This window comes from Zeus faber (assembly GCF_960531495.2).
Source record: "Zeus faber genome assembly, chromosome: 3".
NCBI classification, from domain to species: Eukaryota; Metazoa; Chordata; class Actinopteri; order Zeiformes; family Zeidae; genus Zeus; species Zeus faber.
The window spans coordinates 13,979,668-13,992,923 of NC_137190.1; positions in this window are offsets into that span (position 1 = coordinate 13,979,668).

The window sequence follows — 13,256 nt, forward strand, 5'->3', positions numbered from 1 at the left end:
AGTCTAGCAACTTGGAGACACTGTAGGAGACATTCTAGGAGAACATCTAGTAACTAGGAAACAGTCTAAGAGCTAGGAGAGACTCTAGGAGACAGTTTTGAGATGCTGTAGGAGACAACGTAGACGCTAGGAGAAACTAAGAGACAATAGGAGCTAGGAGACACTTCAGGAGTCAGACAGAGTAAGACAGTCTAGGAGCTAGGAGACACTAAGAGAAGATGTAATGATGTAGATGCTAGGTAACAGTCTAGCACTTGGAGACAGTGTAGGAGCTAGGAGACACTCCAGGAGTCAGTCTAGGAGTTTGGAGATACTGTAGGAGACAATCTAGGAGACACTAAGACAGTCTAGGAGCTAGGATACCCCAAAGAGACTATGTAGGAGCTGGGACACACTCTAGGAGGCACTCTAGGAGTTTGGAGATGCTGTAGGAGACAATCTAGGAGACACTAAGACAGTCTAGGAGCTAGGAGACACTTAAGAGACAATATAGGCGCTAGGAAACAGTCTAGGAGCTTGGAGACGGTGTAGGAGCTAGGAGACACTCCGGGAGTCGGTCTCTGAGTTTGGAGATGCTGTAGGAGACAATCCAGGAGACACTAAGAAAGTCTAGGCACTAGGAGACACTAGGAGGCTATGCAGGAGCTAGGAGACACTCTAGGAGACAAAAATAACTGGCGTGGGGGGAGGAGAGCGCGAACCCCAGCAGGAGATCTTTGCGTTAGCGTCAGTGCCGGCGTCTGCATTTACGTGCATGTTTGTGTTGACCCTGGGAGGTTTGGTGGGTTTCGATGTTATTTTTTTTTGTTGGTTATCTGTACGGAACACTTCATGCGCCAGGATGGTTCGGAGTTGACAGCGCGTGAGGCGTAAAATGCGTCGTATTGAAGAAGGGGGGAATAAAAGCGTGTGAAGTGAGAAGCTAGGAGGGGCGAGGCCATGCAGTTATTCCGCTGGCTGCACGGTGCCATGTTTACCTGTTGCCGCTGATCTTTTTGCATTATTGAAGCGGATGGAGCCTAATGATGCGGCGGCTGTGCCGTTGGACTAATGGTGCGAAGCACAGAGGACTCTACCGGCGTAGACCTACGACCAGGGAGCCTCTTTCCCTGCCCTGCACCGAATTTTTACTTACATACCGCGCTCTTAAATGAGTTCAACACCGATGTGTTTATGCCGAGTTTATGGCGCTGTGTCCCTGAAATGACCTTGGTAGTAGATGAGTCATTAAACGATGATAAATCATAGACCAACATATCTACGTGGAGAAAGGTGGTGTACATCTATAACTCTCTATGCTCTATGATTACTCTCCGTCATGGCAGCTGGGTCTGTCTCAGCAAACATTCATCGTAATGAACTTTTAGAAGGGAATCTATTGTGTTATTTTCAGCCGTAGGTTTCCACCGGATGGACCATCATGTAAATAAAGTCCCCTGTGTCGTATAACTAAACGAATGGACCTAATGGGAATTTAATACACATAGAAGCAACATTTTCCAAATTATGTTCAGGGAGCAATTTGATCAATGAAATTACTTTTTCTTTTTTTCAATGTTTTCCTTTCTTCTCGTCGACAGGTCCTGCACGTATCTTATGAAGCGCGTCCGCCCGACGGACTCCTTCACCTGATTGCCGAGGGCCACTTCTCCTCGCGCCGTTCATCGCTCGGCGCCCGGGCTGTGGCGACGCGTGATTCCTCCTCGCGGTATCGTCACCTTTTTCCATCCCCCGTCGTTCCGCCGCCGTGGCAGAGACGGCCGGATCGCTTTGCCTTTACGTTTTTCTCGGAGCGCTCCGTGGAAATGCCCAACAACCACCGACATATCCACGTAGACGCCGCACTGACCGCTGCGGCGCTTCGGCACGTCAACGTGGTCTCCGCATCGGAGACGGGCGAGACCGGACTGCAAACAAACGGGGGAGCTGCTTTTTTTCTGGATAAAGTAACGTTTACATCTCTCAACCGATTTCAATGAGTTATTTTTATATTTAAAGGTTAATGATCTGCGTGGAGCAGATTGGTAACGCCGGCACATTGGTGGACGCACTTCCTGGGACGCAAGAATCGATCATTTTCCCAAGGGTTCGTACCCGGTGGCAGTCTGAATGCACAGTGCCACCCAGGCTTATAAGGAACCAATCTAAACGTCGATGGCGTCATTATTCCATCGCCATTACACTGCGCGATCAACAGTGACATCATAATGATGAGTGAAAGCAAAAACGCTGTCTATTTTTTCCTCGAATTTAACCCTTTGTGCCTCTGGTCCACACATTCGCGTGTGCGTCCGCCCGCGGAACGAGTCGCCAGTTGGAGCCGAAACCGCGACAAAACATCTGCTCAGATGTCAGATGTGTTGTCAGCACCTTTGCAGACGGCCTTCCTTCCCTTCCCTTGCTTTGCTTTGCTCAAATGGTTTCCATGGATACCTCTCACCCTTGGCAACCGCTCTCGTGTGCGCGAGGGGAGGTTTTCAAGAATAACGGCTGCTGTACTCCTCCTCATGTCAAACAACAGACTCATTTGGGAAGGTCAAGTTGGCGGATGGCTTTTGTTCGCGCTTTTAGACCTACCATTCAGCCGCAGTAGCGCTCAAAATCATTTATTTTGAGCCAATCGTGGTTCAGAGCCTCGTCTGGATGTGGCCAAACTGCGGCTGTTTGCCCGTACCTGTGACCATATTATCTTTCCTTTGATCGACATTTTGAATCCAAATTTTGGTCGCCTGCGTTATGGGTTTGAATCCACTCCGATCCTTTTTTTGGAGCGTAGGAGAGCACCGAACACGTGCCTTTCAAGTTAACTAAAATACGTTTGTCGCCGGAGGGATTTTGTCGACTGAACTTAAATTATTGAGCGCCAAGGCGAGGTCCGGGAGGTGCAAGGCCAAGAGCAAACATGTCATGTAACGTCGTTCTCCGCAGCCGCGTTATTTAAACTTGTCTGACTAGTGCGGTTCAGACTTCGTGTTTGTGGTTTTTTTTGTTTGGTTTTTTTTTTTTACATTAATGGCGCATTTGCAGGATTTGTGTGAAGCATCTGAACCTTCCGTTGGCTGCTCCCCAATCCCAGTCTGAGCCATTACGGTAACACAGATTGTCTGACTTGGGTTTCCACCGCCAGTTTACGCCGCTCCTCTGAGCTCTTGGAAGGATTATTTTGGGACTGGCTGCACTTTAAATGTGGATGCCTACATGCGTGAACTCCTGGAACTGGGTTTATTATATCCACAGAAGCTGACTGGTCGCCCTCTGGGCTCCTGTTATTACATATACAGTTATAGAAGAACAACACAGGCGCTTAAAACAGTAATGGTGTCCGTTAGACCCATCCATAACAAGCTCTTCAAGAATATTGCATATTGTGTATTTTGTGAGGTAATAATATTTAATTGACAATTAGAGCCATTTATCATTTATTTTTATGTTATTTATTATTGTTGGAGAGTATTTGTCAGGTTAAATACTTTATCTGTACTGATCAGGGAGAGATTTCTGTAAAATCTAAGAATTTGGACTCTCTTATAATAAGTATATGAGGGAAGCTCATCTTAGGTAGTCTATATGTATACATATATATGTATATAATCAAATCATGTACATATATTTATTAATTAATTCATGCATATGTATGTAGGAATTTGATTTTTAATATTTCCAAAAAGCCACCTTTTGCCATTTGTTATTTACAAAGAAATTCTACTCTTTATTGTGTTCCATTTATATTTTTGTACTGTCATACATTACAAATGGTATACATGGTCCAATAAGGGCACGCAAACTTAAAAAATAAAAAATATTCACAAAATTTTCCTCATTTAGGTCCGCTATACACATCCTCCTCCTCTGCCGGAGCATTCACACAGTTGGCGTAACAATTGACAATTAAACAATTACAGCTCTGTACGGGAGGTCTGCACAGGAAGTGAGGCATTGCCTTTTTGTTTACACAATTTATAGAGTTAAATGTCTGGAGCTCTTCATCTTTTTCTCTATATGGAGAATTTCAGGGCGGCTCAGTAGAAGCAGTTGTTGCCGCCAATGCATTTGAGGCATACTCTGAACAATATTAATAAAGCAAGTCATTCAATTAAAAAAAATAAATAAAAATAAAATCACAGGAAAATAGAGAAACAGGTTAGTCGTAGAGCGGAATGGGAGAGGAACAGGAGGAGCAGGAGCTGGGGCGGCATTCAAAATAACTCAGTATAGGCGATGATGGCATCATAGCAGGCTATAAAATGACATACAAACTCTGTAATCCAGATTACCAGGCTCCTAAATGTTGTGGTATTTGCACTATACGGATTAACAGAAATGTTCATGCAGCATTTAATGGCAGCCGCCTTATCTTACTCTTGACATTTTATCGTATGGAGTGGAGGGTTTACGGAGGAAGTGGAGGTTTACGGAGGTCATTACAGAATGACTGTCTGCACACGCGAAAACATCCACCGCAGAGGAACTGCGTGTCCGCATCGTAACATTAAATGAATAAAATGAATGAGAGGAATAGAACACAGATAGAAAGACACGGGTATTCCCTAATGATATCCCAGATAAAAAATATAAAAAATAACCTGTCCACACATCCCTTTCTTGGACGTTTGCGAAAAGTTTCTGCACCAAGGTGTAGTTTATGCAGATTCGGTGAAATAGTCAAGAAAAATATATAATATAATAATATAATTTGTGATCCAATACCAAAAGGTTTTCGCTTAATTTGAAAAATCAGTCTCAATGACCATTATAGCAAGAACAGATACATGCTGAATGGTTGTGATAGAAAATGTCAGGATTTTTGGGGTGAAATACTTAAAACAAAACAGCTCCAATACCCCACACTTCTCAGAAAGATACTGAATGACGATCATAGAGGGAGAGTCTCTGTTACGGTAAAAAGGGTGCAACGTATCACCATCTCTCAAAATACTCTTAAAAGCTCGAGCAGTTGTTGATACCGCATAAATCGGGAAAAAAAAGAAAAAAATCCGCCACCAAAAAATTAAAATCCATAATTTCTTAATCTGGTGTTTACATTTGGAAGTGTGTTGCATCTTGTTTTAAGTTGTTTGGGATGTTTGGGCTGGTGCAGCAGCAGGTGGATCAGGGAGTCCAGAGATTTAGTCGCCGAGGAATAGGGTACCAAAGAAGGGGGGTGAGAGAAAGTGAAAGAAAGAGAGAGAGAGAGAGAGAGGGGAGGGGGGAGGGGGGGGGTAGTCTTTGTTGAATAATTGATGTACATCATCTGCTGTGTGGCCTCTTACAAAGTGTGGCGCAGAGCAGCAGGACATATTCCATGAGTCATGCCTCTACTCCAAAAACGTCCTGGTAGAGGAAACTCTCCGGTCAACCCTGAAACAAATACACACACTTGGACATGCGCACGCACGCAGACACACACACACACACACACATGTACACACACACCCACGCACACACAGGCGCGCACAAAGTGATGACCAACAGTCCCTGAAAGCCCGTCAATGAACTTTGCATTGATCGTGGGCAGAGTGGACCGCGGCCCTCCAGCACCGAGGGGGAGAGTGCAGTCCCAGCGCCTTAAAAGCCCCAAACAGCATTTAGTGCAACTTTGAGGTCAACGCTATTTCCGACACTGACGTTTCAGACACGGCTTACTGCAGTGATCTCAGCGGGTGGGGAGGGGGGGTCCCACCGCGGGTCACTGGAGAGGTTCCCCCGGCAAAATGAGTTAAGACGAAGGTTGGAATAAATTATATCTAATAAGGAAACTCTTCTCAGATTGAAATCTTGGGACTCAAACCGTGGACGGGTGAATATCTAGTTGAGGGTCCTTGATGTGAAAAATGTTTAGGATCAGCGGCATGCGCTGGACACATTGCGTGCGACAGGAGGTAACATAGGCGCATTGCATGTATGGAAACGTGAACTCTATTTGGTAATAGATTAAGTTCCGATTTTGCGAACGTATTATGGCGGAAGAAACGGGGCACTAATGGAGTTTATGCACGTTGGCTCTTTGCAAAGATGCTGCCGGAGTAAAGCTTCTCTGGTGCATTATAAGCTTTCCACGCTAAACTGAGATCTGCTATAACAAGGCAGGGCATCTGCTAGTTGGAGACTTAGCCCTAATCCCATCACCTCTTGATCGCGGCACACTCAGAGGATTTGCGCCGAGGTTGCCAAGGGTCACGATCTTTACATTTGAGAACTGCTTTTTTTTTTTTCCCCAAATTGTTCACACTTCTATTTGCCGTTGTCCCCCCATTTTCAATTAAAAGGTACAACAAAACGCGTTTATAAGACATTCCACCATACCAAACCGTGCTGACGACCCCGTGTCTTTGTCTTCCTTCTCTTCTCCCCGCGCCTCATGCTGGGCTCGTATCGACTGTTAAAACATGGTTCATTTGCTCTGCGAGTGGGTACTCGAGGTCAGGTACTCAGCAGAAGCCTCTGTGTAAACCCATTATAGATTTTACCCTTTTCTGGAATACAGAAGCCCGCACCAAACAGGAGGCAGCGCAAGGGGCTGAGCTGACGTCCCCCTTAATGGGCTCTCTGAAGACGTCCTATTTACGCAGCCTTTGAAAGAGGACGAAAATAGCAAGAATACGCTGATTGTTGTTTAAAAATAGAAGAGTGCAGTGACGCTTTTTTTTCTTTTTTTAGATCTCGGTTGCTGTTGGGTTTTTTTTTTGGCGTCCGTAATGTTTATTATGCTTGGATGAAGCATATTGTGATATGGCAGAGAGGGGAAGTGGAGGCCTTGTGGGCTAAAGGTCGAGGCCCTACCTTGAAAAAGCCACCAGATTGCCCTTCTCAGAAAATCCCCTCTGAAAAGCTTCTCGGGTGGATTTGTGATTGCGAGAGTGTGGGAGGGACCAAGGTGGAGTGTGGGAGTTGACTGGCTGCTGGCGTGAGCACGAGGCTTGATAAACCGCTGCCTTCGCTTGGGAGCATTGTAGGAGGAGACCTGATTGTAATGGGATACGCTGGGCAGAAACTGCCGTATGTGCACATGTGTGAGCGCCGACGTGTCCAATCCTTCACTGCAGTAACCGCCAACAGATTTACAAAAAAGAAAATTGCTTAATTGACCGTTTATGTTGCGTCACTGGAACGGCGCCACTGCGAATCCTTACAATATACCTCACAAAAAATGACGCAGTCATTTAGGCATCAAAATGAAGTAATGCACTGCCAAACTGATCTTTTATTTCTATACAGGTACTCCTCACTTAACGACCTACCTGTTTAGCGACCGTTCAGACTTTACAACCAGCTCTCTGACCAGTCTGTATCGTACGCTGTGTACAATACCACTGCGTCTCAGCGGCAAGCATGTCATCCCGCATCACCCTTATACACTATATACACTATATATACTAAATATACTATTATTATTATATACACTACATACACTGTATATATACTGTATATACTATATATACTATATACACTAAAGGCATCTCATCTCATCTTCGTTCTCAGTCTCGTTTCCACTGGCATGTCAGTATTCACTACACTAGCGTTCACAATCGCCACACCCCCTTACCGTGAAATAACAAAATATACACTATGTATACCAGCCACGCCCCCTTACCGTGAAATAACACAATATACACTATGTATACCAGCCACGCCCCCATTGCCATGAAATAACACTATATACACTATGTATACCAGCCACGCCCCCATTGCCACGAAATAACACTATATACACTATATATACCAGCCACACACCCTTACCGTGAAATAACACATACATTATATATACCAGCCACGCCCCCTTACCGTGAAATAACACTATATACACTATATATACCAGCCACGCCCCCTTACCGTGAAATAACACTATATACACTATATATACCAGCCACGCCCCCTTACCGTGAAATAACACTATATACATTATAAATACCAGCCACGCCCCCTTACCGTGAAATAACACTATATACACTATATATACCAGCCACGCCCCCTTACCGTGAAAAAACACTATATACACTATATATACCAGCCACGCCCCCTTACCGTGAAAAAACAATATATACACTATATATACCAGCCACGCCCCCTTACCGTGAAATAACACAATATACACTATATACTGTATACCAGCCACACCCCCTTACCGTGAAATAACACAATATACACTATATATACCAGCCACGCCCCCTTACCGTGAAATAACACTATATACACTATATATACCAGCCACGCCCCCTTACCGTGAAATAACACAATATACACTATATATACCAGCCACGCCCCCTTACCGTGAAATAACACTATATACACTATATATACCAGCCGCGCCCCCTTACCGTGAAATAACACTATATACACTATATATACCAGCCGCGCCCCCTTACCGTGAAATAACACTATATAAACTATATATACCAGCCGCGCCCCCTTACCGTGAAATAACACGGGTCCTCACTTATCGACCAATACCCTTATCGACCTGGTCCTAGGAATGGGACTCGGTCGTTAAGTGAGCAGTACCTGTATACGATTTTCATGTCAAATATTTAACCCCAACAGCTACAATCATAAATTTACTTTGGTGATAAACTGTTTCATTTTAAGTGTCAAACTCCTTACAAATATTATTTTTTTTTTTTATGAATGCCACTTTCATCTAGGATTTTTTTTTTTACATTTAGGTGAAAATTGTTCACCAAAGTACAATAAATCTGGATTGTGGAAATTTCCTTATATCATGATTATTATTTAACCGAATTTAAATTAAAACATCCCCTCAGGGTAATGTTGAAATGAAAACAGTGTCTATCTTTGATGTTGATAATTCCATCAATGTGTGAATTTGGAGTGCAATAAAAATATTGTGGCTTTTCACATTTATACTAACAGTAATTTAAAAAAAAGCCTTCTTGTACTTTAGTATTTAGTTATTTTCATCTCCAATTCCATGAAACAACTTTTTTCATTTACATTTATTTATTTATTTTTCTCTTTATTACCCGCCTCCCGCTTTCCTTTCTTGTCTTCTGTACACTTACAGTACATAAATGCATCACTTTAATTAACAATAATAAAAATGTTGAATCCATAAAATCTCAACTTTATATTCACATTCCTCCTTTTTAACCTCCTGAGTGCTACAGTGAGAAGTCCACGGACACATCACACACCGCTCCACGCCGCTCCAGGTCACACTCTTCTTCATTCAATTTCACTGCAAATGCATCTCAGTCAATAAAAATAGATGAAACAAACAGAAATGGACCACAGCAGTCCTTGGCATTCATTATTTAACTAAAAACACAACAATGTCCATTACATCATAAGTCAATTAAATTAAATACGACGGATTCTGTTTGCGTTAACGGCCTCGATTTGGGGAAAGTCCCTGGTTGGGTGCAGCAGACACTTTGCATGGACCACTGTATATGCCGTTATTTTACTGTCACGCCATAACTGTACTGTTAAGAGACAGAGCGTGGGAGAGGGAGATTGTGAGGGAGAGAGAGAGAGAGAGAGAGAGAGAGAGAGAGAGAGAGAGAGAGTGTGTGTGTGTGTGTGTGTGTGTGTGTGTGTGTGTGTGTGTGTGTGTGTGTGTGTGTGAGAGAAAGAAAATTGTGAGAGAGAGAGAGTGTGTGTGCGAGAGAGAGTGTATGTTTGTGTGTTTGAGAGAGCGATAGAGAGAGACAGAGAAAGAGAGAGGGGGAGTGTGTGTGTGTGTGTGTGTGTGTGTGTGTGTGTGTGTGTGTGTGTGTGTGTGTGTGTGTGTGTGTGTGTGTGTGTGTGTGTGTGTGTGTGATTGGGGGGGTGGGGGCAAGGGCTGCAGTCCTGGAAACGGAAGGGGCTTGTGTCTCCTGGTTCAGCCATTAAGCTGCTTTAGGGGATTGCTGGGTATTTTCTCCCTCCGTTGTTGAAAGCAGACAGTTGATATTTGAACTGAACCAGCGGACCGGGACTCACTGAGCGCAGGCGCAGTGGCGGGGCAGTAAAGGGCCAAGCAGCTTTATCTGGAGGCTCTAATCCCCAGGGGGGCCACGTGACCCCGGGGACCAGACACCGGGAAGGATCTGCCGCTCCCTACTGGGGCAGCGTAGGACAGAATGGGATATTGATAAGATGAGAATCCTTCACTCATCTGCTGGGGGAGATCAGTGGGGAGCACGAAGTGAGTGCCGAATTAAGAGTATACACACCATATGAAAATGCACAGATATACACATATATATATATATATATATATATATATATATATATATATATATATACGGACGGGTGACAAATTATAGGAAAAACCAACGTAAAGTGTCTTGGGCCATCAGGAGCCGCCAGAACAGCCTGGTGTCTGGAACTGGAGGAATGGAACACCATGCTTCCAAAAGACATCTCCTCAATTGGTGTTTTGATGTTGGCGGCGGAGAGCCCACAGGTGTTCAATTGGGTCGATGACTGCGAAGGCCATAGCATATGATGTATATCATATATATTCAGTGACCCCTCGTGCACTGCGTTGGGGGCAGAGACCCGCCCCTAGTATAGTTTCACGGCTCAGAATGACTTGGTTTTGATTTTGTTAAGGAAATTCTTCCGCAATGATCGGTGAGGTTAATCTGCCCGCTACAAGAAGACAAAACTGAGAATATCCAAGATTATTTATTCTGCAGAATAAAGAGAAAGATTCAGTACTGCTCCAAAGCAGCGCTAGGATCAATCTGATATCACAGAGAAAAACAGGAGGCTTTATACAGTAGAAACAAGGTGTGGTTTGGGTCAGAGGTCTCAGACGGGTCTGCCTCCCCCTAACTGTCTTCCTGGCTTCCTGGCTTCCTAGAATGTAAATAACAGGTACTTGCAACCTTGACCTGGCTGAATGGGGGTTGCATGACAATGCACTTCTAGGTGTCCCCCATCTCTATAGAAGGTAAACAGGCCACGTGTGATCTGATTCTTTCATATTAGAATTGACATTGTAGGAGCAAGACATTTCTCTTTACATGAACTCTGGGGGGTTCCTGGGAAGACAGACAAATGTTTTCAAACCCCCTTTTGGAGGTAGAGGCCTTTGTCCTCATTCAAAATAGTTGATCGTAATCATTTTTCCCTCACAATTTGCAATCACTCTTTCCTCTAAGGGGGACATGTGGACCCAAACCATGCCGAGAAAATGCCCCGACAAGGCATTACAGAGCCACCGGACCCCTTCACTGTAGGGGTCCAGCATCCAGGCCTGTAGTATTCTCTTGGTGTACGCCACACATGCGCTCACCCACTCGTGGAGAACCTGGTGCAGCATGACCATATCGATGGCAAGCCATTTTAACATTTAATCCATAGGACGAACTTTTGAAAAGTGACAGTGCTTATTTTTAGTATATTTAATTTAGTTGCTATTGCAACACTTACTAGGAACTATTTTAGTTTTTCTAGTTAAAACGTATTAGGTACTAGTACTTATTTATTAGATACTAGTTACTATTCCATTCTGGCCATATTTATACCAAATGTTTTCTTATGCCAGAGTGAAAGATGCGTCTTACCGAATAAATTGCCTCGGGTGAAATTTATGGAAAATGTAAAAAGTTCATGCTACAGTGATGTTATATCATGAAAGTAGGGCATTTAAGCAGAAGCATGCAATGGTGATTTCCTCATCTCAAACAATTTATTGAAACAAAAGCCAACAACAGTGGTGGGTTTACCACAACAAAAAATGCAATGTCTTAATAACTTGTCATGTGCCCTTGAGCATCAATTACAGCTTGACAGCGACGTCTTATGCTGTTCACAAGTCGACTTACTGTCTGCTGAGGCCTGGCACCCCACTCTTCTTGAAGGGTGGTCCTCAGGTCATTGAGGTTCTGGGGCACAGAGTTACGAGCCTCTACAGGCGACTCAGCTGATCCCATAGGTTTTATATGGGATTCAGGTCTGGAGAAAGTGCAGGCCACTCCATTTGAGGTGCCCCAGTCTCCAGCAGCCGTTCCCTAATGATGAGACCTCCATGAGCTGGAGCATCGTCGTCCATGAAGATGAAATGAGGCCTGTGTTGTTCATGCAGGGGCACAATGACTGGATTAATGATGTTATTCAGGTAGTATGGGCTTGTCACTGTACCATTCACAAAGTGTAGGGCAGTTCTGTATTGACTAGACACACCTGCCCACACTGTAACACCACCACCACCACCACCACCAAAGGCTCGTCTGGTGACAACACTGGCTGATGCATAGCGCCCTCCTTGACGTCTTCAACATCGTTGGTGGCCATCATTTCTGCTCAACGTGAATTGACTTTCATCAGAGAACAGCACTGAGGCCACTGGTCCCTCGTCCAGCGTAAATGCTCCCTGGCCCGTGCAAGACGATGATGCCTCTGCCTGGTGGGAGTGGTCAGGTACCCTTGCAGGTCGTCTAGCACGCAGACCACGCTGATGTCAACGGTTTCGAATGGTCTGACGTGACACTTGGGTGCCTCTCACCTCCCTTAAATGTGCCTGGAGTTGAGTGGCATCATCATCCGCTTCCGCAGGGCACTGTTCACATTGAAGCGCTCATCAGTGTGGGATGTGGCCAAAGGACGTCCACTTCTATGCCTTTCTGTGACTCTTCCAGTCTCTGTATCTCTGTTGCAACCTGCTGATGACACTCTGTGACACTCTAAGCTCAGTGGCCACTTCCCTCTGAGAACATCCTGTTTGAAGCCTCGCAATGGCGAGGTACTGTTGATCAGTTGTTAGGTGTCGTCTTGGTCTCATGATGTCAAAATGTGAACAGCATGATGAAGAGGACCGTTTAAATACCAATTCTAACTGAACCAGGAAATGTATTGGTCCATTCATGGATCAAACACCTGTTGTGAATTTTGCTGTTCAGCTCCTTGTTAGAGAACAGCAGGTTGTGCAAAAAGTACTGAAACATTGAACAGTTGGACATGTGCATTCAAAAGTTTAGAGAAGGTCAAATTAAGTTCACCTGTAAAGGTTATAGTGCATCTTAGGTTCATCCTTAAATTTCACCCGAAAGCCGAATATCCCTAACTTTTTGTGAGTAGTATATATATATATATATATATATATATATATATATATATATATATATATATATATACATACATATATACACATACACACATATATACATATATACAGATACACATATACATATGTGTATAACAATAAACATATACAGTAAAAGTACTAAATAAATAAAACAATTTGAAATAATAATAATATAAATAAATAGAATAAAATAATTACATTTAGTGAAAGTAGAGCTTAGTTA